We start from the raw sequence: 24,954 nt of genomic DNA on the forward strand, positions 1-24,954 counted from the left end.
GATGTTAAATATAACTTTTTTAATAAAATGAAAACAAAAATCTAGAATCGGAAAGAACAATCCTCATCCATCTCCATATATATTAGGAAAACGAATTCATGTTGACTACACACGTAGAACATTCTAGTAGAAAACGAATTCATGTTTAAAAGATGCAAGTAGATGATGTTTCTCCTGAATGTTGACCATTGTCTTTACCTTTCACCTAACCTTGAGAAAATATCGTCACATCGTCACTTCAAATTTTCATATCACGGGAAAAAAAAAATATTAGTATATATATACTTTATGTTTCTAATAAATATTTTAATTTAAAAAGATAACATAATATTTTTTTTAATATGAAATTTAAAATCCTTTTATATATATATATTCTATGTTTTCATGAAAAAAGTTATGTTTTTTCAATGTAAGATTTGAAACCTATTAGTATATATATTCTATATTTCAAAAAAAAAAATCATGTTTTTTTAATGTGGAATAAAAAAACATTTTGGTTTAAATACTTCAACTTAAAAAGATAATATAATATATTCTCAATGTGGGATTCGAAGTTATTTCGTATATATACTCTATATTATAATGAAAGAAGTTATGTTTTTTCAATGTGGTATTTGAAACCTATTGTATATATACTCTATGTTTTCAAGAATAAAGTTATGTTTTTTCAACGTTGGATAAAAACATTTTTAGTTTAAATACTTCAACTTAAAAACTTAACGTAATATCTTTTTAATATGGAATAAAAAGCTTCTTAAAATATTTTTTTAAACTTTTTTATTTAAAACCTGAATTCTTAAATGGATCAACCCCAAATCTGGTTTAATCACTATGTTCAAAGTTACTTGATCAGAGGTTCTAGCAATGGGGCCAACGTCTTGGAGTGGGACATGCATTACGGCTACAAACGGAAGAAAGCTTCTAGTTGACAGTGGCTAGCAAAAGCCACTAAGGAGAAAATGCTTTTTTTTTTTTTTTCCACGCATACTCTAATGAGAAAAAACCATTTGAAAAAATAGTATTTTTTAAATAGTATAAATATGGCTTTCTCTGCATGCCAAGTAAACATGACAGGATGAATCCATACAAGACAAGACCAGCTAGCTCTAGCTGGAAAGTCAACAATACGGGCTGAATTATTTCTTTTACTTTTGAAGGGAGGAAATGGAAATAAGTAAAATTCTTGTTGTTTAAAAGTTTAATTATAGTTATTTTTTAAAATATTTTTTAAAATTAATACATCAAAACAATTCAAAACATAAAAAAAATATTATTTTTAATAAAAAAATTAATTTTTTAAAAAACTACATATTAACCTACATTTCCAAATGTTGTCTAACTAATTAGGTGCACCATATAAAATTCATGAGATTTTTTTGTAATTGATCTTGGATTAAGTTTGTCAAAAAAAAAAAAAGAGATTAAGGTCATCATTTTCAATCCCATAAATCACTATGTACCACAATGATCTAGTAGAATGTTCAATTTCTCTAGTTTATATAGTGGGGGTGTACAAATTTCTAAATAAATTAATTAGGAATACCTTTTTAGCATAAAAATCGAATTAGCAAAAGAGAGAGAGAAAAATATTTAAGTTCATCAAAAAGTTTATCATTCCCAATCCCATAAAGGGGATTGTCTTTTTATATATATATATATATATATATATATAAACAGCAAGGGGTTAACGTTTAGGCAGTGGATGCTCGTGTTGCCTCTTGTTGATTGAAGCAAAAAAAAAAAAAAAACCAACAACTTAAAATTCCTAGCAGCTAGCTAGCTAGCATGTAGTTGTGTTATGTGCCATACATGAATGCAAAGTAGCTAGGGAAAGATTTCTCAAAAAAAGTTTAATGAGGTAGAGAAAAATAAGATTAATAGGGAAGTGATGAAAAGAAAAGGAAAAAAGGAGAGAGGCAGACAACTTGCATTAACAAAGCAATCATGGAAATGAAGACGAGCAAGGATGTCTTTAGGGTGAACAAATAAAAATAAACTGGAAAAAAATAATTGAAAAAATCAAATAGTGAAAAAATCGATTAGAATTTTTAAATAATCGATTGGGTTGGTTTGATTTTATAAGTTTAAAATCAAAAAAATTAAACCGAACTAAACCTAAACTGGAAAAAAAGAGTCAAACCTGGAAAAATCCATTAGAAATTACAAAAATAACCTCATAAAACAATAAAATTTTTAGTTTTTAATATAAAATAACTGAACCAGAAGTAAACCAAACCAAAGCTAAACTGATTAATTTATATCAGTTTTTATTTTAAAAAATTGAATCAAATTCAATTAAAACCAGTTAGTTTCAAGGATTGATTTTAATTTTTTTAAAATGATTGATTTTATTATTTTTTAATAAAAACTAAACAGAAAAAAATAATAATAATAAACTCTAGTGTCCCCATGCGAGCCTCATTTGACACTGCTGAGTTAACAGCTGATTTAATGACAGAAAGGACACTGGGGCATGATGTTCGATAGAAGTTGGTAGCTAACCAACAAGAAGCAGAAATGCCCCGAAATGGAATTTGAAGACAGTGATGGTCTACGAGGAATGGATTGTTTGTTTTCATATTTTAAAAATATTTTTTTAAAAAAATATTTTTTTTTATTTTAGATCATGTTTTCAGTTCATTTTAATATATTAATATTAAAATAAAAATAAAAATTATTATTTTAATATATTTTTAAATAAAAAATAATTACATTTATACTCTTAAACGACCTCAAAAAGTACTAAAAAAAAAAGAGTCAAGCCATGAGTAGTGATCTTTACGAGAGAAACAAGAAATTCAAATAAGGTTGAGGCTTGTGCTCGATCGGTGCCGTGTTAAGCGTACGAAGGATATAAATATAGTCAATTGTCGTGTCCGAGTCAACCTTGCTATATATTTTGCTTTCGGTACAAATAATTTGAGTCAATGTTGAAAAAGAAAGGATATAAAATATATAGTAAAAATATTATCTAAGGAAGGCGGTTGGTTTTATATAATTCTATTACATATATAGTTATATGGAAAAGTAAACAATATTATTAAACAAGCATTCTCCTTTTTAATGGGGCAGCCTTAAATTAAACTATAACATTTAATTTTGCTAGAGAATAATATAGTATTATTTCTAGATTTAATTAATTATATTCATGCATACATATCTCTATACCAATTATTGAGTAGTCGAGGGGATAACTAAAAACTATACATATATATATATATATATATATATATATATATATATATATATATATATAAGATTTATTGTATTATATTTTAATCATTTGAGAAATCCTTCTCGGGTTTTTATTATATGTTGGAAAAATGACCTTCTAACTCCTTGGAGTTTGTTGGGGTCAAACAAGTTGAATATTAGATACAATACATCTAGATGCCCGAAATCTTAGCATTATCATCTCTACAAATCAGTCTTTCTCTGTAGTTCATCTTGCGAAACAGAGTTCAAACCAGAACAACATGCTCAAACCATCCGTAATGTCTGAAATAACCCCAATTTTGCTTTTAATTCACTTCCTCACCCCCTTCCTTTTCCTTCATGCAAACTCCCAATTTCATGATCAAGAACAAGCCGTTCTAATAAGACTGAAACAACTATGGCAAAATCCGTTGTCTCTTGAGCAATGGACCCCATCAAACTCCTCTCATTGCACTTGGCCTGGAGTAGTCTGCACCGATAACTACATCACTCAACTCATCCTTGATAACAAGAACATCTCTGGAACCATCCCACCCTTTCTTTCAGACCTTAAGAACCTCACATTTTTCAACTTTTCTAATAACAATATTATTGGAAAGTTCCCTGTGGCTGTACATAACTTGTCCATGTTGGAGATCTTAGACCTCTCTCAGAACCATATTGTTGGCACAATTCCTGATGATATTGACTGCTTGGCTCGCCTCTCATACCTTAACCTTTATGCAAATAACTTCTCCGGTAATATTCCAGCAGCCATCGGACTGTTACCAGAGCTAAGAACTCTCCGGCTTCAAGACAATCAGTTTAAAGGCACTTTCCCTCCAGAAATAGGCAACTTGTCTAAGCTTGAAGAGTTATCTATGGCTCACAATGGCTTTTCTCCATCAAGGTTGCATTCCAGTTTCACCCAGCTGAAGAAACTGAAGATGTTGTGGATTTCCGGAGCGAATTTGATTGGCGAGATTCCACAAATGATTGGAGAAATGGTGGCATTGGAGCACTTGGATTTATCCTCTAATAAACTAACTGGGACTATTCCTGGCAGTTTGTTCATGTTGATGAATTTGAGAGTGCTATATCTTCACAAGAACAAATTATCTGGGGAAATTCCTCGGGTTGTTGAAGCTTTGAATTTGACTTCCGTCGATCTTTCGGAGAACAATCTCACTGGTACAATACCTGTTGATTTGGGGAAGCTTGACAAATTATCAGGTTTGAGTTTGTTCTTCAATCAGTTATCTGGTGAAATCCCAGAAAGCATTGGTCGTCTTCCGGCATTGAAAGATTTTGTGTTGTTTAGCAACAATTTATCAGGGTCAATCCCTCCAGATCTTGGGCGGTACTCAGCCCTTGAAGGCTTCCAGGTTGCTTCCAATAGGCTTACAGGGAACCTGCCTGAATCTTTATGCCATGGAGGTTGTTTAAGAGGCGTGGTAGCTTTTGATAATAAGCTCGGTGGAGAGTTGCCAAAATCACTTGAGAATTGCAGTAGTTTGCTAACAGTAAGAATTTCAAATAACGCATTTTTTGGCAATATTCCTGTTGGTTTATGGACAGCTTTAAATTTGCAACTACTGATGATAAGTGATAATTTGTTCACTGGAGAGCTTCCTAATGAAGTGTCAACTAGTCTTTCACGGCTCGAGATAAGTAACAACAAGTTCTCTGGTAGTATTTCCATTGAAGGGAGTTCTTGGAGGAATCTGGTAGTCTTCAATGCGAGCAATAACCAATTTACTGGCACTATCCCTCTTGAATTAACCGCTCTTCCTAATCTGACGGTTCTTTTACTTGATAAGAACCAACTCACAGGAGCCCTTCCACCCAACATCATCTCATGGAAATCTTTAACTACTCTAAACCTCAGTCAAAATCAACTTTCTGGACAGATTCCGGAGGAGATTGCTACCCTACCTCACCTGCTCGAACTGGACTTGTCAGATAATCAATTCTCTGGCCAAATTCCACCTCAACTCGGTTTGCTGAGACTTACATATCTCAATCTCTCTTCAAATCATCTCGTGGGAAAAATCCCAGCTGAGTATGAAAATGCAGCATAATCCAGTAGCTTCGTGAACAATCCTGGTATTTGTGCGAGTAGGCCATTGCTATACCTTAAGGTTTGCATTTCCAGACCCCAAAAATCAAGCAAAACTTCAACCCAACTCCTAGCCTTGATATTAAGTGCTTCGATTATAGCTTTTCTTTTAGCATTGTTATTTGCTTTCATCATGATCAGAGTTCACTGGAAGAGAAACCGTAGATCGGATTCAGAATGGAAGTTCATAAACTTCCATAGTTTGAATTTTACTGAATCAAACATATTGTCAGGATTGACAGAAAGCAACCTGATAGGAAGCGGTGGATCAGGAAAAGTACATCGTGTTGCTGCAAATGGGAGTGTTCTTGCTGTGAAAAAAATCTGGAATAAGGGTCCGGTGGAGAAGAAAATTGAAAAGCAGTTCCTTGCAGAAGTTGAGATACCGAGTAAAATAAGGCATTTGAACATAGTGAAGTTGCTTTGTTTTTTTGACAATGACAATTCGAAACTTCTTGTCTACGAGTATCTGGTGAATCATAGTCTCGATCAATGGCTGCATACAGCAAGGCGATCAAACAGTGCATCAGCTTCAGCAAATCATGTTGTTCTGGACTGGCCGAAGAGGCTGCAGATTGCAGTGGGAGCTGCCCAGGGTCTGTGCTACATGCATCATGACTGCTCTCCTCCCATAGTACACCGAGATGTCAAGTCAAGCAATATACTGTTGGATTCTGAGTTCAACGCAAAAATCGCTGATTTTGGTTTAGCAAAGATGCTGAAAATGCAGGGAGAACTTGCTACGATGTCAAATGTTGCCGGTTCTTTTGGTTACATAGCTCCAGGTAAAAGATCACTCTTCAGGTCTTATCCTTGTGTATTTGCTTCCTTGCCCTCCTTTTCCAGTACCAAATATTGAAGTTTTTTTATTTTATAACTTGAATCGCAGAGTATGCTCAAACAAGTAGAATAAATGAGAAGATTGATGTTTATAGCTTTGGGGTTGTCCTTCTAGAACTAACAACGGGAAAAGCAGCAAATTATGGTGATACAGGCCTCGCCGAATGGGCATTGCGTCACATGCAAGAAGGAAAAACTATAGTCGATGCCTTAGATGAGGAGATAAAGGAACCTTGTTACGTGGATGAAATGAGCAATGTTTTGCTATTGGGGGTTAACTGTACCAGAAGAGATCCTTCTGCCAGGCCTCACATGAAGGAGGTTTTGCAAATCTTACTCGGAAGGAGCCATCCATTGGCCTATGGAGTGAAGAACATTGGAAGTGAGCATGATTCCACTCCTTTGCTTAAGAACTCAAAACGCGAGAGGCAATCAGAAAGTCACAGCACTTTGGCATCCGATAGCTGATCACTCTGCTTTACGCACAGAAATCACGCACCACTACTCTCTGCTTACCTTAAAAGATCACTCTGCACTTTTTTATTTATTTTTATCTTGCCAGGGTTTACACACCTCTCTCTCTTGTTTTGTTGGTAAGGCATTATGCATTATGCAAGGTTGCAATAGAACATGAACATTCCTCATTTTATCACTTGGTCGGTTGTGCTTTTGTTTATTCTATTTCCTTGCGTTCATACTATTATTATTTGTGGACCATGAAGCAGGTAACTCCCCTTGACGCATCAGCCTCCCCTGCCCTTTTGTTGTTGGTGAACTCCTCTTCCTTTTCGCAATTTATACTTTATATTATATACATTCCTCCGAGTCCCTACAGTACTGGTATACCAGGTCGAGCCAAGATTATCAAAAATATATTTTTAACACAACAGGAAAAATAAAAAATAAATTTGAATTGTAAAAACGGATTATAAGATTATAAAATTATAAAATCATAAAATTTTTTTGTTCATGACTCCTAAGAAAAAATTTTGTTTTGAGCTGGACATTTATTCTTAAAAAATAAAATACCATTCATGCCTAGTTATTTCCACACCAACCAAATAGCCGTTAATATTCTTGTTCCAACAATCACGCCTATTCAAAAAGAAAAAATCAAAGATCCAGAAAATCAAGAGTTTTCAGTCTTCCTTTTCTTTTACAGCCATGTAACATCTGCTCTATTTTGACTGCCCCAACTCCGGGCTCTTTTGTTGACAGCCATATAATTATTATTTTTCAATGATAATAATTAAAAAAAAAAAGATGATGATGAAGAAGCATGCAGGTCTTCTTCTTTCTGAATAGTAATTGTTTTAGTGCGGGGGAAAAAAAACTGGTGATGCACATGAATTAATTATTACTTCAATGAACACAGCATAAAATCTATTTTAAAAAAATATTGCGTAAATAATATACACCATCCTTAACATCAACCCCTCTATTGAAATTTGTCTCCTTTTGTAAAAGAAATGATAAATATAAATACTTTTTATTATTTTATTATCAATAAAAAGAGAAATCAAAAATTGAATAACTCAAGCTACTCAAGAAATTATTTCAATTGTTTAACCAAATGAGATGATAAAGCATTTTGTATAATTTATTTTATTTTATTTTTTATGTCTTGTTGAATGGTTATATAAACCATATATAAGTTGAATATAATATATATAATCAAATTATCAAATAATAAAATTATTTTTTATTCTAAGTTTCTACATGATATTATAGTTTTATTAATCAAACAGTCACAAATTTAAATCTCACTATTTTTATTTTCATTAATAAAATTAAGTAAAATGTAATGATGAACTTCTATAAGTTTCAAACCTAAAAAACTTTTACTTGATAAGATTTGTTAAAAAATAATATAAATTATATCATCGGGTCTTAATAAAAAACTTAAGTTTTTTTGTTTAGATATTAGTTTGATATGATATTAGAGTAAATTTATCATATCTTACTCTAAATATTATTTTTTGCTTTATTGACGAGTGACTTTATACCACCCATTTGACCACTTTAAAACACTTTATTTTCAATAATCTTCGTTGTCTATCAAATATTTTATTTATTATCTTTTTTCAATGATACATCAACTCTTGATTTATTAATTTATTTTTCTTTTAACCTTTATTATTTACATAGTTAAAATATTCTCACTGTTAATTGTTATAAAAAGCATTATTGTGTCCTTGTTTGTGGCATTTCTTTTCAATTTGGAATATTTTCTCCTTGTTTATTGTTATATCCAAGTAGCAAACTTGAGAGTTTGACCTGGGGTTTGATTCATGATTGTCCATCTTGATGTTTTTATGATTGTAAAAACATATGATAAGCTCAACCTAATTATTAATCAATTAACATAGTTTATTGTTGGTGATTACTTTGACAAGATGAGGTTATAATAACAATAAAAGTGGTGTACTTATTATATGTCAAATTCATGAAAATCAAATTATTATAAGTTTGAGGAGACATGTTGAGAAAATAATCAAGATAAATATTCAAAATTATTTTCAAATAAAAAAAAATCAAGAAATTAAAAAACTCAAGGCAATCAAGAAATTATTTCAATCATTTAGCCAAAAAAGCCAAAATAGATGATCAAGCATTTTATATACTTTTTTTTATTCTATTTCCTTTAACATCTTGCTTTATGGCTATTGGACAATATGTTTTGTAGAAGATTTTAACTATGAATTCAAAATTAGTCGCATATTGGATAATATTTTTTATATATATATTGAGATGGTGACATATTAAATGATATTTTTTTAATATTAAAATAGTAAAATATTAAATTAATTTAAATCAACATGAGTTAACTAACAAAACTTCCAGCTAAAATTATAAAACTATAAAAAAAAATTAAATTAGAAATCTTAATTTTTAATTAATTTATTATTGAAAAATAAAATTGATAAAAAAAATTGGTTTTAAAAAAATCCATGACGTAACTGAACCATTTGGCGTCTCATGCGTGAAAGATTGTTGACGTGGAGCCCAATATATATTTCTTTCATCAAGGATAATGTTTCTTTAATCAGGACACTTGGTATGACCAATATAATTAGATTATTTATTTAATCGTTTTAGGGGAGTTTATTTGTTTTGTGACTATACATCAGAGAGAGCTACTCGAGTCTTTCCGATTAAAAAACTTAAGTACTCAATACTAAGTTCATAGCCTTGTATTTCAGTGGCGCAGGTTGAATTAAAATTATTTTGAATGTCATAAAAATATTCCTCATGCCGAGCACTGCCCAATAGTCGTTCACGGCTCTGATAATGAGAGACATGGAGTGCACGCGCCACCTTCACAATAAATTCACCAGTGAATTTCTCCCACAGCCGCAGGCCACCATTGAAAATCGCACACATATAAAGGCGCAACCCAAAATACTCGCCGCCTGGCTTCCACAAGCAAAAATGAAATGTGCCCTTTGGATTACGGAACAAAAGAACCAAATATTTTTGCAGTTGGAGAAGAGCAAAGATGGCAATTGAAAATGGAAAACATCATGACTCTCCTATAACCTGGTTCGCACCAAGCCAAATATGGCAGGTTTCCGACAACCACCAAATTTTCTTGACAGAAGATGAAGCAGAGTTGGTACACACACAGTCATCAACACAAACCTAACCTAACTAGTTATTGATTTTAATTTTCTCTTATATATAATGCATCGCACAGGTTGAGTCAGCCTGTTTTCTTGGGTTCAATCTCTTTCACCCAACTTCATCTCTACCTCTTCCTTTTCATTTTTTACTTTTCTTGCTGAGTAACCACAAAGAAATTTATTTTGGATGAGTTATGAAAATGAGGTAATTTGGAGGTTAATTGCAAGAGAGAGTTATAACAGAACTTTAGAGCCACTATTCACCTATTGTGTGTCATAACCTAATTTTTAATCTTTTTATTTTTTTATTATTATTATTTTATTTACCAAAAATGATAATAAAAATGAAAAATAATGAAGAAAAACAAATAAAAAATAAAATAAATAAAGAATGAATTAAAATTTTGGTTAAGAGTAATAGAATTAGAAGTCTAGAAATTAATTAAACTCTTGATTAGTTTAATTATTCAAATCAAAAACTTAACCAAAAAATTAATAAGTTTTAAGATTAATTAAACTCCTTACTAGTTTAATTAATCAAATCATTGTTGCTTGGAGTGAACATTGGAGTGAGTATGATTCCACTCCTTTGCTTAAGAACTCAAAACGCGAGAGGCAATCAGAAAGTCACAGCACTTTGGCATCCGATAGCTGATCACTCTGCTTTACGCACAGAAATCACGCACCACTACTCTCTGCTTACCTTACAGAATAACGAGTGTTATTTCTGAGTTCAAATTGTAAAATTTGCATAGTTAGGCTCATAATGAGCTAGTATGAGATAGTAGATACCATCTAAATCTTCAGAGAATAAAATCGGCAGCTACAAGGTTGCAATGTTGTAGCTTGTACGATCTTTTTAAAACCAGTGTCCAAGCTGGGACCGTGAAGGTATCCAGCGTACTAATAAAGCAAACAAGCACCATTCCTCTGAATCTCTAATGCCCACGAAAGTGAGGGAGGATAGAATTCTTCTTAATTAATTTGTAAAAACTACATTATTTAATCTAAATATAAAGAGTTTATATATAAATTAAGCTAAAAATATTTTTTTACCGTTAATAAATAAAACAAGATAAATGTGTTATTTAACATCTCCCCTCAAACTCACGATGCGGCAGCTACAAGCATCGAGAGTTTGCCAACTAGAAAATAAAACAAGAAATGAAATGCGACTTGGTAAAGAAATTTGCAATCTGCAAAGAACAAGAAATAAAAGGCAAAGTAATGGTGTCATGCTTGAGATGATGACGAGTAAGATAACAACCAATTTCAATGTGCTTAGTTCGTTAATGAAAAACTAAGTTGTGACCAATCTGAATAGAACTCTGGTTGTCACAATACATAGGAGTAGGATAAGAGAGTGAAACTCCCGAATCCGCAAGTAATCAACGCAACCAAATAATCTCTTTAGTAGTAGATGTCATACCACGATATTCTGCTTCAATTGAGAATTGAGAAACAATAGATTGCTTCTTGATCTTCCAAGAAATAAGAGAATCACCTAAAAAGATACAAAAACCAGTAATCGATTTGTGATCTGTGGGATCACTGTCATGGTCAGCATCAGAGTATACACGCAGCTCCAAGGGAAGAGGTGGATGAAAAAAAAGACTCTGAAAGACTGTACCCCGAAGATATCGCAAAATACGAAGAACAATTGCTTAGTGAACAGTAGTAGGAGAAGCAACAAATTGACTAACAACATGAATAATATATGCAATATCTAAACAAGTAATGGTGATGTATATCAAGCTCCCAATAATAGTACGATATAAAGTGGGATCTGTCAAAGATAAACCATCAGAAGAAGAATACCTTGCGTTAACTTCAATGGGAGTGTCTACAATCTTATTATTAGTAAGTCTAGCCCGCTCAGAAATATCTACAACATCTTTTGACTGAGAAAGAAGGTAACCTCTAAGTGAGTAAGCTACCTCAATACCCTAAGAAATATCAAAGAAAACCCAAATCCTTCATTTCAAACTGTCTAGTCAGCTTTATCTTCAAACTTGAGATACCATCAATATCATTATTAGTGATAATCATGTCATCAACATATAAGAACAAAAAGATACGACCTGCATCAGTGCACTTAATAAAAAGAGTAGAGTCATGACTACTAGAAACAAATCCAAGAGATGAGATCACAATAGAAAATTTCTCAAACCAAACACGAGGTTCTTGTTTGAGACCATATAACACTTTCTTGAGCTTACATATATACCTAGAGTCATGTGAAACACTAAGAGATTTGGGATCAAGGAGAATTCTAGCCTCCCTCTCTTTCATGCATGTTCGTATTTATTTTGTGTTAATTGAATTGTTTTAACATAGTATCAGAGCTTATATACAGGTTAAGTTAAAAATATTATTCTACCCTTAATAAATAAAACAAAATAAATATATTATTTAACACCAAGCACTGCCCAACATTCGTCCAGGGCTCTGATAATGAGAGACATGGATTTAGGTGCGCGCGCCACCTTCGCAATAAATTCTCCTATGAATTTCTCCCACAGCCACAGGCCACCATTTAAAATCGCACACATACAAAGGAGAAACCCAAAATACTCGTTGCCTGGCTTCCACCAGCAACAAAAGATCAACAAAGAACAATCATGCATGCAAGTAAAAAAACTTTCACATAGTTTTTAAACCCAACCCGGTGGTCGACCCGGTATAATAACCGGGTCACGGGTCAGATGGGTTGACCCGGGTCAACCAAAAAAAACCTAATAATAACAAATGAATATTAGAATTTAAAATCCTTGTTTTATTTATAATTTACACAACACGCAAATAGAGAAATAAATTCTCAGGCTCAACCACAAAAGGCTAGAGAGATAAAGGAAGAAAAATCCAGCATTCCCTTCTCTATTTTAAATTTTCAATGATGGATTCGCTTTTGTAGAGGACAACTCTACTTTTCTGCTTCCACACACAACTCTCTATGTCTTCTTCTTCTTCAACTACCATGCCAATAGGACTCCAGATCGCACATGGCGGTTATGATGCTAGGGGTGAAGGCTTCGATGAACCAAGCCACAAAGAGAAAGCGAGATTCTTTTTTTCCCCCCACTTATTTCAGCCTTTTTTTGCGTGTTTTGTACTTTCTTTTACAGTTTTTTGTTTTTGTTCCAAACCACAAAAACACCAGTAGGTTTGTTGTGTTTTTCTCTCTAATCTTCCCCATTCTTCATCCTCAAAATCCTTTCTTTGCAAACGTGCGTTGATTTTCACCACGAAAGCCTTTAATCCACACCTACACTCATGTCCGCACCAATCAAAACCGAATCGCTATCATCACCACAATATTTGACCCCCCTCCAAATAACTGCTCAACAAACTCTCCTTGCAACACCAACACATCCATCCACCATCCCATGGCGTCTACCACCACCACCCGACATGAATCTCTCTCCCCATTGCAACTATCTGCTCTTTTGCAATTGATGGCTTTGCAGATTGAAGAGTTTGGGTTTTCAGTCTGAACGGTGACGTTTTACTTGTATATATAAAAGTAGGGTCTCATCTGGGTTTACCCGGGTGGACCGAGTCCTGGGTCGACCCGCCGGGTTGATCGGGTTTCCCCGAGCCAATTCCCGAGCGGGTTTTTGCCTCAACCCGAACCGGTCCCGGGCCCGGGTCGGCCGGGTCTCGGATCGACCCGTCGGGCCGGTCCGGGTTTTAAAACTCTGAAAAAAAGAGTTCGTCTAACGAACAAAACATATCTGGCAATGAGATAGCTTCTAGCCTACCATACTGGAAAATCTACACCACGTGTATTTCAGGAAATAAATCATGATCATAAAATTCACTTTATTTTCCATCGCAACCATAGAAAAAATATTCCGTCAAATGTAACAACTCAAATAATTGTTTTACAACCCCCCCCCCACTTTATTGTGTAATTCATGTAAATGACAAAGAAAAGTAAAGAGGTGCAGTGTGACAGACTCCCACACTGAAGCTTAGACAATTAAAAAGCATAGTGTAAAAAAAATAAAAACATATATATCTATTTTGTATTTATCAAATTCCTTTACACTTAGTTTTTGCACGTACTCGGATAAAATTTCAATTTTACTTTTCCAATATAAGAAATATAATGCCATCAACGAACAACAATTAAACTCTCAAAATATCATAACTTATCATGAATGAAATTTCAATCACTTTAAAATTGTTTATCAAATGTTTTTACTTTAGAATAAAACAACCAAATAGTAGACCTCACATGAATAATCGCTCAATTCTCATATGTTTGAAAGGTTAGTGTTTCACTCCAATTCATTCCAATGGAAATGATCTACCATAAACTTGTGAATCATCTCACTCTCCACCATTTAGATTACATGCATTTCACAAATCATAAGATCTTTCTAAGGGTTGTAATGTGACTTGGTTCAAGGTAGGAAATCTTTGGTAAGGTAGTTTAAAAGTTGTCGAAACTAGTGAAAGAAAATACCTCAATATTAAACACTCCCTCCAACCATTTTGAAGTTGGAAAATTAAAGCTACATTAACCTTTTTTATTTGAAAATTGATTGTCCAACATAACAAGGTTTTGGTTCAAACCAAAGGATGATCTTTTACCTTTTTCAAACCATATAAGGAGGCATGCATGTCATCTAACCTCAAAACATTGCACATAATTTTTGAATTGTTATAGAAAAAATCTTCAGTGAAGTCTAGCAAGATTGTGGACACAAGAAAGAATTATTTAGTAGATAATAACAAATAGTCACTATTTTAACCCTGGAATGAGAAAAAAATAAGATGAACCCTACCATTAGGAAAATCTCAACAAAATGAGAAGATCAACCATGTCATCAAAAGGAGTTTTCAGGTCAACCCTGCAATCAGGAAGCACCAAGTTTTCAAAACCCCGCGATCAGGAATTATATGGTCACCCCTACCACCAGAATTCCCAACATTTGAAGAAAAGTGAAAAGAACCCTATTATTAGGAAATTCTCAGAGAAAGATCAAGCATTGTCATCATGGAAGAATAAGAAAAGCTTGTCATAAAGAAGATGAGATAAGCCCTACAATTAGGAAAATCTCAAAGAAATAAGAAGACCAACCTCGTCATAAAAAAGAGTCTTCAGGTCAACCTTGCAATCAAAAAGCACTGAATTTTCAAACCCCACGATCAGGAATTATCAGATCAACCCTACAATTAGAAAGCCCCAAGTTTTCCAACCCCGTCATTAGAAAAATCCAGTTAATTGTAGTCATCAGGAAGGAAAATGTCAACCCTGCAATCAGGAAAAACCGATGTCAATCCTGCAAAATCACAAAAATCAAAAAAGAAAGAAAGCATCAAGTGAAAAGCTTGATCAAACTTTATCATAAAAAAAGAAAAGTGAGAAGAACCCTACTATTAGGAAATTCTCAAAAAGAAAAAAAGAAGCAAGCTCAAACCCTGCCAACAGGAAGAACACACAGGACTTTGGTTCTGATTAAAAGGGATCGCCAGATGGGATCTCAAGTTAACCTAACCGCAACACCAATTTCAGCTTTGGTTAAAGGAAATTGCCAAACAAGATTTCAGGTTGACCGAGCTACAAACATAGATTTTTTTTTTTTTGGTTAAAGGAGGTCGCCAGAAGGGATCTCAGGCTAACCCAACCGCAACACTGATTTCGGCTTTGGTTAAAGGGAATCGCTAGATGGGATTTCAGGTTGATTGGGCTACAAACATTTTTCCTTGCTTCTGGTTAAAGAGAATCGCCAGATGGGATCTCAGGTTAACCCAACCGCAAAATCGATTTCAGCCTTGGTTAAAGGAAATCGCTAGATAGGATTTCAGGTTGACCGAGCTACAAACATAGATTTTTTTTATTTTGGTTAAAGGAGGTCGCCAGATGGGATCTCAGGTTAACCCAACCACACACAGAATTTAGCTTTGGTCAAAGAAAATCGTCAGATGGAATTTTAGGTTGACCAAGCTACACACAAACAGACTTTGGTTCTGGTTAAAGAGGATCACCAAATAGGTTCTTAGGTTAAGCCAACCACAAACAAAGGTTTTTTGGTTCTAGTAAAAAGGGATCGTCAAATGGGATCTCAGATTGATCGAGCCACCAACATTATCTTAATATTGGAAGTAAAATGAGGAAAAACCCTACCATTAGGAAATTCTCAAAAGAAAGAAGAAAAGAAAAAAAAGGGTTCAAACGCTGCCATCAAGAAGAACAGTTTTACTTTTTGGTCAAAGAGAATCACTAGATGGAATTTCAGGTTAACCTAACCAAAAACAGAATTTAAAGAATCACCACATCAGGATCTTAGTATAACCAAGTTATTAATGGTTTTGATCATTGATGTCTGGTTAAAGGGTATTGTTATAAAGATAGAGTTTCAAATCAACCAAGCTTTAAGAAGATCAGTTTCAGAAGTTTAGTTTTGTTTATCTTTATAAAACTTACTACACAAAGTCTTTACTTCGTAAGTATTGTAAAAAGGAGGCATCTGTTGTTACCCAATATATATAAAGGAGGAAAAGCCCGAAACAGTACCGTTTGAATGACAATGTTCTTCTTCTTCCCCGTAGACGTGCAAAGGGGAAGAAGAAGGTTTTTGATTATTTTTTTTTTACACTCTCGCTCTCCCTCTCTCCCACACTTGCACAAACACTGTAAAAACCCAAAACCCAACACAACCCATGTCCCTTCATGAGTCGTGCTCCGCAAGCGGCTGCCCATTAGGCACCTTGCCCAGCACCGGGGGTAGAGTAGAGTGGCCTCACTCCCCATGCGCCATGATGGGACAGGGGTAGGGTCGATCCCGATCCCCTTGCCCTTTATAAATACCACCCGAAAGGAATAAACTAGGAGGGGGATTGTTTTTGAGAATCGGGGATGAGAAATAGAGGGTTTTAAAGAAGAGAGAAAGATTTGAAAGAAATAGGAACAAAGAGGAGATTTTAGAGAGAAGAAGTTGGAAAAAAAGCAGAGGGAGACGATTTGTTTTAAAACAAAAGAACAAAATAAAAAGAGAGGACGAACGACAGAGAAAGAGAGAGAACAATGGAAGGAGAAGAACAAAATAGAGAAAAAAGCAAAAAGCGACAGAGAGATAAGAGAAAAGGAAACAGAAGCCAAAGTGGAGGCGCTGTAGAAGGGGAAAAAAATGAAAACCAGAAAAGAAAAGGCAGAAGAAAAACACAGAGAAATAAGAAGAACCACCGGCCAAACAACTCACTGCGAACAACCGCAGGTCCGCTTCTCTTCCTCCTCCTTTTCTTCTTCTCCAGCCTCATCCTTTTCTTCTTCTCCAGCCTCATCCTCCACTGTTCATTAGGCCGGGTTTGACCCAGTCCAAAAACAATTTCTGAAAAAATCCTTTCCAAAAAATTTATGATTTTCCTGCATATTTTTTATCAATTTCTCTTAATATGGGTTTGTATTTTTATACCGTAAAGATATAAGTCCGGTATTAAAATATTCAGTTTTCATTGAAACATTGCAAAAAATTATAAAACAAAATACTAGGTGGCAACTCTCATTCCTGCTTTTCCTAGAAAAAAGACAATAAATCCTTGTCTTCTCAATTTTTTCGATTACTTCAAACCTGCAAGAGTGAATGCATTGTCGCGGTGTTGCACACGTGCGACATACATAGTAAGCAAAGTTTACAAACTTATATTAATGGTTTACCATCAAGATCCTATATTATTGCCTATGATCAAGCCTAATCATCTATGAATAAGGAAACAAATAATTAATGATTCAATTACATTATTTGACTAAGCTAACTGCCTATTCTGTGCTTGATTTCCTTTAACATGAAATGCCAACCATTTCTCCAGATTTGGGTAGAAGACCATGCCACTTAGGAATTGCTTGTGCTCGCTCTACATATGCTGCATTTGTTCCAGTACCCAATATTACAGCAGCAATGACATCTGGGTTGTGGTATCGACCTCCAGCTAATGTTCCAATTGTATCAATGGCCTACATCAGCTCAGAGAGTTGAAGAATCTGTTTAGTTATGTAGACATGTGACTGCATTACGCATTAAGCACCCATTCCATCAGCACTGGACTGTAAATCACATTCTTTGCCATTTAATAGAAAACACCCAAACAAAGAACCCAGGGACAGCAACCAAATTACTTACCAAAGCTGACACGCGCATGTCAAGTCCAATTCTTTCAATGGCTTTGGTTAATTCTCCCACCACATCTTCTCCAACCTAAGGACCAGGAATGAAGTGAGCAACAAGGTGAAAAGGGATTGGCAGAATAAGAAGGTACAGTTATTGACTGAAGCTATTGCAATCTTGAGTCTAAGTGCTGGTTACAGTATTTTGCTTTGACGTTTTCCAGAGCAGAAATATCAGGGATATACCCTCACAAGGCTATATTTAGAGAACAGTCTGCTTTTAGAAGTAAATGTTGAGCACATGTGGCAGTGTTAATAACTCTGAGTAAGTGAGATACAAGTGGTTAATTTGAGCTTTCCACACAGTAGAGAGATATGCTCGCAAACTAAATTATGCAGACTACACGTGAGCAATTAGAACTTGAAAGAAAATGAACGAAATTCCTTTGCTCCTGAAGCTTGGTTGGCATGTGTTCCCACAGGGTTTAAGCAGGAACACGCCTAACTGCTAAGATTTCACAGATCAATGGAAACTAATAATAAACTCAGAGTGATATCCAGATCGAACATCAGAAAACAAGCTCTGCCAAAACTGTAAATTTCAGATGCTAACATCAGTATTTGTTTTATTTTTTTAATTTCAATCCTCATTCTTTTAATTTTTTACTTTTTTTTTCTTTCTTTTTAGTTTCAGTCATCCTAAATCCATTCCTATTTTTAGTTGGTGTTTAAGAATCCATCGTTTTTGTTTTGATTTTTTATTTCGGTTATTTTCTCTTTTGTGCAAGTTTTATTTTCTTACAATTTAGCTTTTTAATTCTAATTTGTGTATATTATGTTTTTCAATCCAGTTATTCTACTTTTGATTTCTCTTTTTTTCCTTCTCTTTTTTTTAAAAAATTCTTATAGTTTTAATTTTACCCTTATAGTTTTAATTTTACCCTTCAATTCATTTTTTTTCAATAGTAATAATTTTTTTTCAAATTTATTATTATTATTATTATTATTACTACCCTTCAAATGAAATTTATGATTTTATTTTCAATAGTAATAACATTGTTTTTCAAATTTATTAATAATATTATTAATAATGAAAATAAAAATATTTATAATATTAATAAAAATAACAACAACAAGAGTAGTAGTAGTAGTAGTAGTAGTTGTGATAATAATAATAACAAATATGTTAGACCCAAGTTACCTGTGTCTGACAAACATGCTTGACCTATTTTTTTAGGTTTGGTAATTATATCTTACTCACGGGTTTTTGCAATGGGTAGCATAATCTAGGAGGAGAGAGGGAGGGAAAAAAAAAACCCCAATCAAAGCTTCTTGGTGGGCCGCCTCCGCTCAAGCACCTCACCATTGTGCTTGGGGTGGCGAGGCGCATCTAACGCCGCTTTGAAGGCGGTGCTCAGTTCTTTTTTAGAGTCGCACGTGCCACCCAAATGGCGTGGGCAACGCCAATCCTCTAGCGCTTGCTCAACATGCTTCAACCATTTCTGAACATAAATAATAATTTGGTGCCCTGAAAGACAAATCAATATTTGTATTGTAGCTTTAAAAACTTGAGCAGACCATTTTGTTCCCAATAATTCTTTCAATATCAAATGTATCCCATGAAAAAGACAATCTTACCCTCAACTACATGCTTAGCAAGTTTCTTTCGCGATGATAATTTTATCATTACACTGTTACAATTTACAATAATCAGTGTCTAAGTGAATAGTAAAAGGATGAACTACACTGAACCATTTTAGTATTTGTTGTAATTAATTCTTCCTTTTATATGAACACATGCCAGTTTATATTGGTCTCCATTTTAAGAAAAATAAAAATGGATGAAAAACTCAAAAACAAAGAAGCACTAAGGACTTTTGTCAATTCCTTGAATTATTTGCCGAAGAAAATTGCCCCTTTTTTTTACAAGTTTTCGATTCACACTAGAAAAAAAATGTTTTATTTTGAGAAGTCAATAAATAAATAAAATATGCTTTATTTGTTTTTTGTTAATTCCTTATTTTTACTATCACAAAAATGATTAGGAAATGCTTAGTGATCATTTGAATATTGTATAGTCTGATTTTTACATAAAATTATTTATTCCTTAAGTCTTTTCTTTGACTTTTGAAAATAAAATAAAAAATAGCTAAAAAAGATTCAGCATGAACAAATAAAAACATATCTTAAAAAAATTAAAAATTGTAATTTTTTTTAATAAATCCAACATAATAAATAAATAAAAATAGAGTTTCTACTAGTTTTTCTAGGTTTCTATAATATAGCAAAAAGAACTTCCAACATAAATAAAAAACTCTCTAGAAAAATGAGCCTCTAGGTGATGCCACCTAAAACTCCATAGGTTCTGAGTGGATGAAGATGGGAAAAATTGAAGTGGAGGATAGGGGCATCCTCGTGGCGGAGAAGAAGGAGGGTCTTGCGTTGGAAATATAAAGCCCGCCGACGGAAGCCATAGGAATTGGCTATTGTTGTCAGGATCTTGGGTCACACAGTTTCAGACACGGCCTTATGCACTAGACTGAAATCTAAAACTATCTGGAACAGAGCAAAGCCTTTTAAGGTTATGGATCCGAGGAATGAGTTCTTTCTTGCCCAGTTTTCGACAATAACTGGTTATCTCCATGCATCATCAGGACACATTACAAGGGTGGTGTTTTGGGTGCATTTTCCTTGCCCTTACCAGTTGATTGGTGACATGGTTACGATTGATTATTATACCCAGACCAATCAGAAAGGGAAATTTGCTCGTGTAAAGGTTGATATTGATCTTGAAAAACTAACAGAAAAAAATTGAAGATCTGGATCATAAAGTGTCTTATGATGAGGGGTTCCCACAAGTTTGTTACACTTATGGTCAGGTTGGTCATAATAGCATCCTTTGCCCTTTCAAAATTCCTGAGAAATCAGCCAGTCAAGATGATGATAATGTCAATAGCGACCATGGTTGCTATTGAGGAAACCTTATCCAAGTCGAGCGAAGTTTCAAAGATAGAAGGATACATTGGATTAGTGCTGTGATATTCTAATTTTGGATTCCCTCAATTATTATTTTTCTTTAAGAAAACAAAAAAAATGAAAAACAAATAAAGCAACAAAAAAAATAAAAAAAATGAAAATAAAAAAAGATTAGCAGCTCGTCAAAAGCAGATTAAGAAGGGTTTCGAATACATGGAGGAACAAAGATAAAATTTTAGAAAAAATTAAAGGTTTAATTACACCCCATTATATCCAAGGTTGAAAGACAATACAAATTCAATATGAATTTAAATGATTATCGAACGAATTTGATAAAACTTAATTAATTTAGACTTTTTATAAGCAAAATTGATTTAATCATGAGCCTAATTAAATGTTTAATTAAGTTTAAGAGTTAACTAGGGTCAGATTAAAAGAATTACCTAAGTGTTATGACTTAATTAGACTTTTAATGGGCTAAATTAATTTTATTAGGGACTTAATTGGTGAAAATTAAGTTTGGAGATCTAATTTGGGTTTAATTAAGAAGATTTGAATTTTAAAGAACTAAATTTAATTTTTCCAAACTCAATTGGATGGATGAGATCAAGGATAAAATTGCAAGAATTTAGAAGTTTAAAGGTCAATTGAAGGTCAAATTAAAGAATTTCAAAATCAATAACAACTCTGTAAAAAGCACATAAATTTAAGGGTCCAATTAAAGAAGGTCAAGGGTGAAATTGCAAGGAATCCAAAAGATTAGAGACCAAATTAAAAATATCATAATTTCACTATTCATTGTTTTCTTCCTATTAAAATGATTAGCCCTAATATCTCCCTCAACCCTTCACTAAACTACTCAAATATTATGCCAACTTATGCTCTGGTATCTTCACTTCACTCTGAAACAAAATTACAGCTTTAAAGGCACTAAACACACCTACCGATTTTCTTCTAAAAACAGACCCAGCATTGTTCTGTCTGCAAAAACAGCCTTAGTCCTCTCTTAGTTAGTTGCAGAGCAAGACAAGATTTTGTCTTTAGTTAGTTACAATGTCATGAATAGACCTCCTAACGATGGCTACAACAACCCTTTCCTTAATCTTTCCAGCCTGAAACAAACCTAAAAACATCCCTCAAACCAACAAAAACCCCTTCCACCCATGACAGCCACCATATGACAGCCCTCAAACCTCCACAAAATAACCCCGCAACATACCTGAAAAAAACCTGAAGTCACCCTAAAAATAGGCCACAAAACCACCTCCAAACAGCCATGAAAACTCCAACCAAAACACCATGAAACAGATTCCAAACCAAACAAAGCTTCAACGACCTCCAAACAGAATTGATAACTCAGAGCAAGTAAGATACAAGTGATTAATTTTACCTTTCCACACTGTAGAGATAGTGATTTATTTGAGCTTTCCACACTGTAGAGATATATGCTCTAAAACTAAATTATGCAGACTACACGTGAGCAATAAGAACTTGAAAGAAAATGAACGAAATTCCTTTGCTCCTGAAGCTTGGTTGGCATGTGTTCCCACAGGGTTTAAGCAGGAACACGCCTAACTGCTAAGATTTCACAGATCAATGGAAACTAATAATAAACTCAGAGTGATATCCAGATCGAACATCAGAAAACAAGCTCTGCCAAAAGTAGTAAATTTCAGATGCTAACGATCGGTTTCTCTATTAAGTGATCAAAAACGTCAGAAATCAAGAACTACCAGTGTGTCTGTGTTCAACTGCCAGCTGCATGTGTGTCTCACAATAAAAAGACTAGCTATTATATGCATTGTTACATGGAATGGCTCCAAAATATTATTGATGCAATTTCTGACACTGCATATGATCCGTAACCCTTAGGGAATGCTTTGATAATTGTCACTTTTCACTGATGAAAAGGAATTACTTGATCTGTGGTGGGGTTCAAGAGTTCCAAGATAGAGGCTTATTTAATATGGAGTGCAGTTTTTATTGTTAAACATTCGTATAAAATTGGACCACAGGCCCATATATTTGCAGCTCAATATACATTCGTTATCTAATCCGAGGTTTAAGTGATTTCATGAAGGAGGCTTGGAAGAGGATAATTGCTTTTTGAGTGCTATAGATGATTTTTTTTTTTTTTTGGGACCAAACGACATAATTTTGGTCACAACAATATTAAAACATGTTGTTTTATTTAAATAAAATAGTAAGTACTGTTTTTGGGTTTTTGACCTAAACTAGGTTATTAATTTCTTTTTAATTTCATCTCTTAATCTTTTAATTTAGTTAATTAAATTCTCAATTAAATTTTGATTCTAAGAATCAATTCAATTTCACCATTGTCATATTTCAAAATGATTCCCTGAGTTTAGCATCCTTTTCATTTTGCTCCTCGGTCTTGGATATTTTTAATTTTATCCCTAATTGACCTTCAAACTTATAATTTCTTTAATTTCACCTTTATTTTTAGTTGAATTGGGTCCCCGAATTCATACACCTTTTATAAAAAGGTCCTTGATTCTGAATTTCTTCAATTTGGCCCTTAATTGACCCCAAAACTTTGATTTTCTTGTAATTTTATCTCTAATTTGATCCAAATGAGTTTGGGGAAATTAAATCTAATCCTCTAAATTAAGCTTCCAAATTTAATTCTTCATTAATTAAGTTCCTAATAAAATTAATTTGACCCATAAAAATTTTAATTAAGTCCTTACACTTAACTAAATCCTTTAATTTGATCTAAATTGATTATTAAATTTAATTAAACCTTTAATCAGGTCCATGATTAAATTAAATGACCTATTAAAAGTCTAATTAAATCTTTAGACTTAATTTTTATACAAATTTATTCAATAATCATTTAATTTAATCTTGCATCTGCATTGTTTTTCAAACTTGGGTATAATTAGATTCCCGATTTTTATCCAAAATTTCAATTTGGTTACTCCATGCATTTGAAAACCTTCTTAATCTACTTTTTCCAAGTTGCCAATATATTTTTTCTTTTGAATTTTAAAAATAATTTTGGGGGAAATGTAAAAGATAAATTATGGCAATATATAGTATAAAAACTAAGAATGTTTCTATGAGTTCTTGATTTTGAACCTGCACTTGGATTGTTTCAAATTCCTTGAACAGGATTTTCCAATCTCTTCTTATGTTGTTTTTAAAGATTGAAAGAGTTTACCTAAAACTTTAGTTCTGGTTAAAAAAACAGCTTGAAAGGTATTTGGACCCGGGAAAAAATAGGAATTCTAAAGCTTTGCAAGCTTTATCAATAGAAACTAAAACTAATAAGGATGATGGGGCTGGCTTATGTATCCCAAATTGTCACCTTAGAATAGAGTCTGGGATCGGCCCATTTAATTATCCAGTGCCCATTGTACACTGTTAGGAATTTTTCTTGCTGTTATGATTCAAGGAGCTGGAGATATATTGCTTGTCCAATTTCCTGCCAAGAAGATTTGGATCAACGGTATATATTGTCCCAAGTGATCATGCATGGCAGGGTAAGATATTATTAGTACAAAGCTGGAAAGTCTAGAAGTGCATCGATTGCTGCTATTTCCAGGGCACGATATCATCATTGTTGGGCGGCTTGGAAAGTTGAAAAATGGAAGTAGAAATGTGAAAAAATGTCTTGCTCTGTGATCCTGGCCCCCATATGCTGCGAAGGCGTTTCTCCAACAGTTTCATTGCAATTCAGGATTTCAACTGCTATATGTTTGCAAAGGGCCCAGTCTCGAAGTTACCCCCTCAATTCTTGCCGGAATTATGAATGGGCTGAATGTTATAACGGAGACTTTTACAGGAAATATTGCAGAAGCCACCTTGCTGCGCGCCAAACTTCAAAGCTCAAGTGTTCCTTTCAGATGGTGTGGCGGCGGCAGTGGCAGTGTCAGTGGCAGTGGCAGGGAAAACTAATTTCCACTGCTGAGAAATTTCCCACTTCAAATCCACGCTGTTATCCACTGAGAACATGCCTATGTAGCACGACATTGCTTGGCAATCCACCGTCAAAATTTTGTCTTATTCCATACAATTAAGAATCTCGTTGTCTTTATTAGCTCTCAAGATAGGTGTTACACAAG

At 33.7% G+C, this 24,954-nt stretch overlaps 1 pseudogene; it reads left to right on the forward strand.

The window, feature by feature from the left end:
- Window positions 1-3,433: 3,433 nt before the first annotated feature.
- LOC133673682 (receptor-like protein kinase HSL1) lies at window positions 3,434-6,801 on the forward strand (annotated as a pseudogene).
- The last annotated feature ends 18,153 nt before the right edge of the window (window positions 6,802-24,954 follow it).

The sequence above is a fragment of the Populus nigra genome, chromosome 15 (assembly GCF_951802175.1).
Source record: "Populus nigra chromosome 15, ddPopNigr1.1, whole genome shotgun sequence".
In the NCBI taxonomy this organism is placed as follows: Eukaryota; Viridiplantae; Streptophyta; class Magnoliopsida; order Malpighiales; family Salicaceae; genus Populus; species Populus nigra.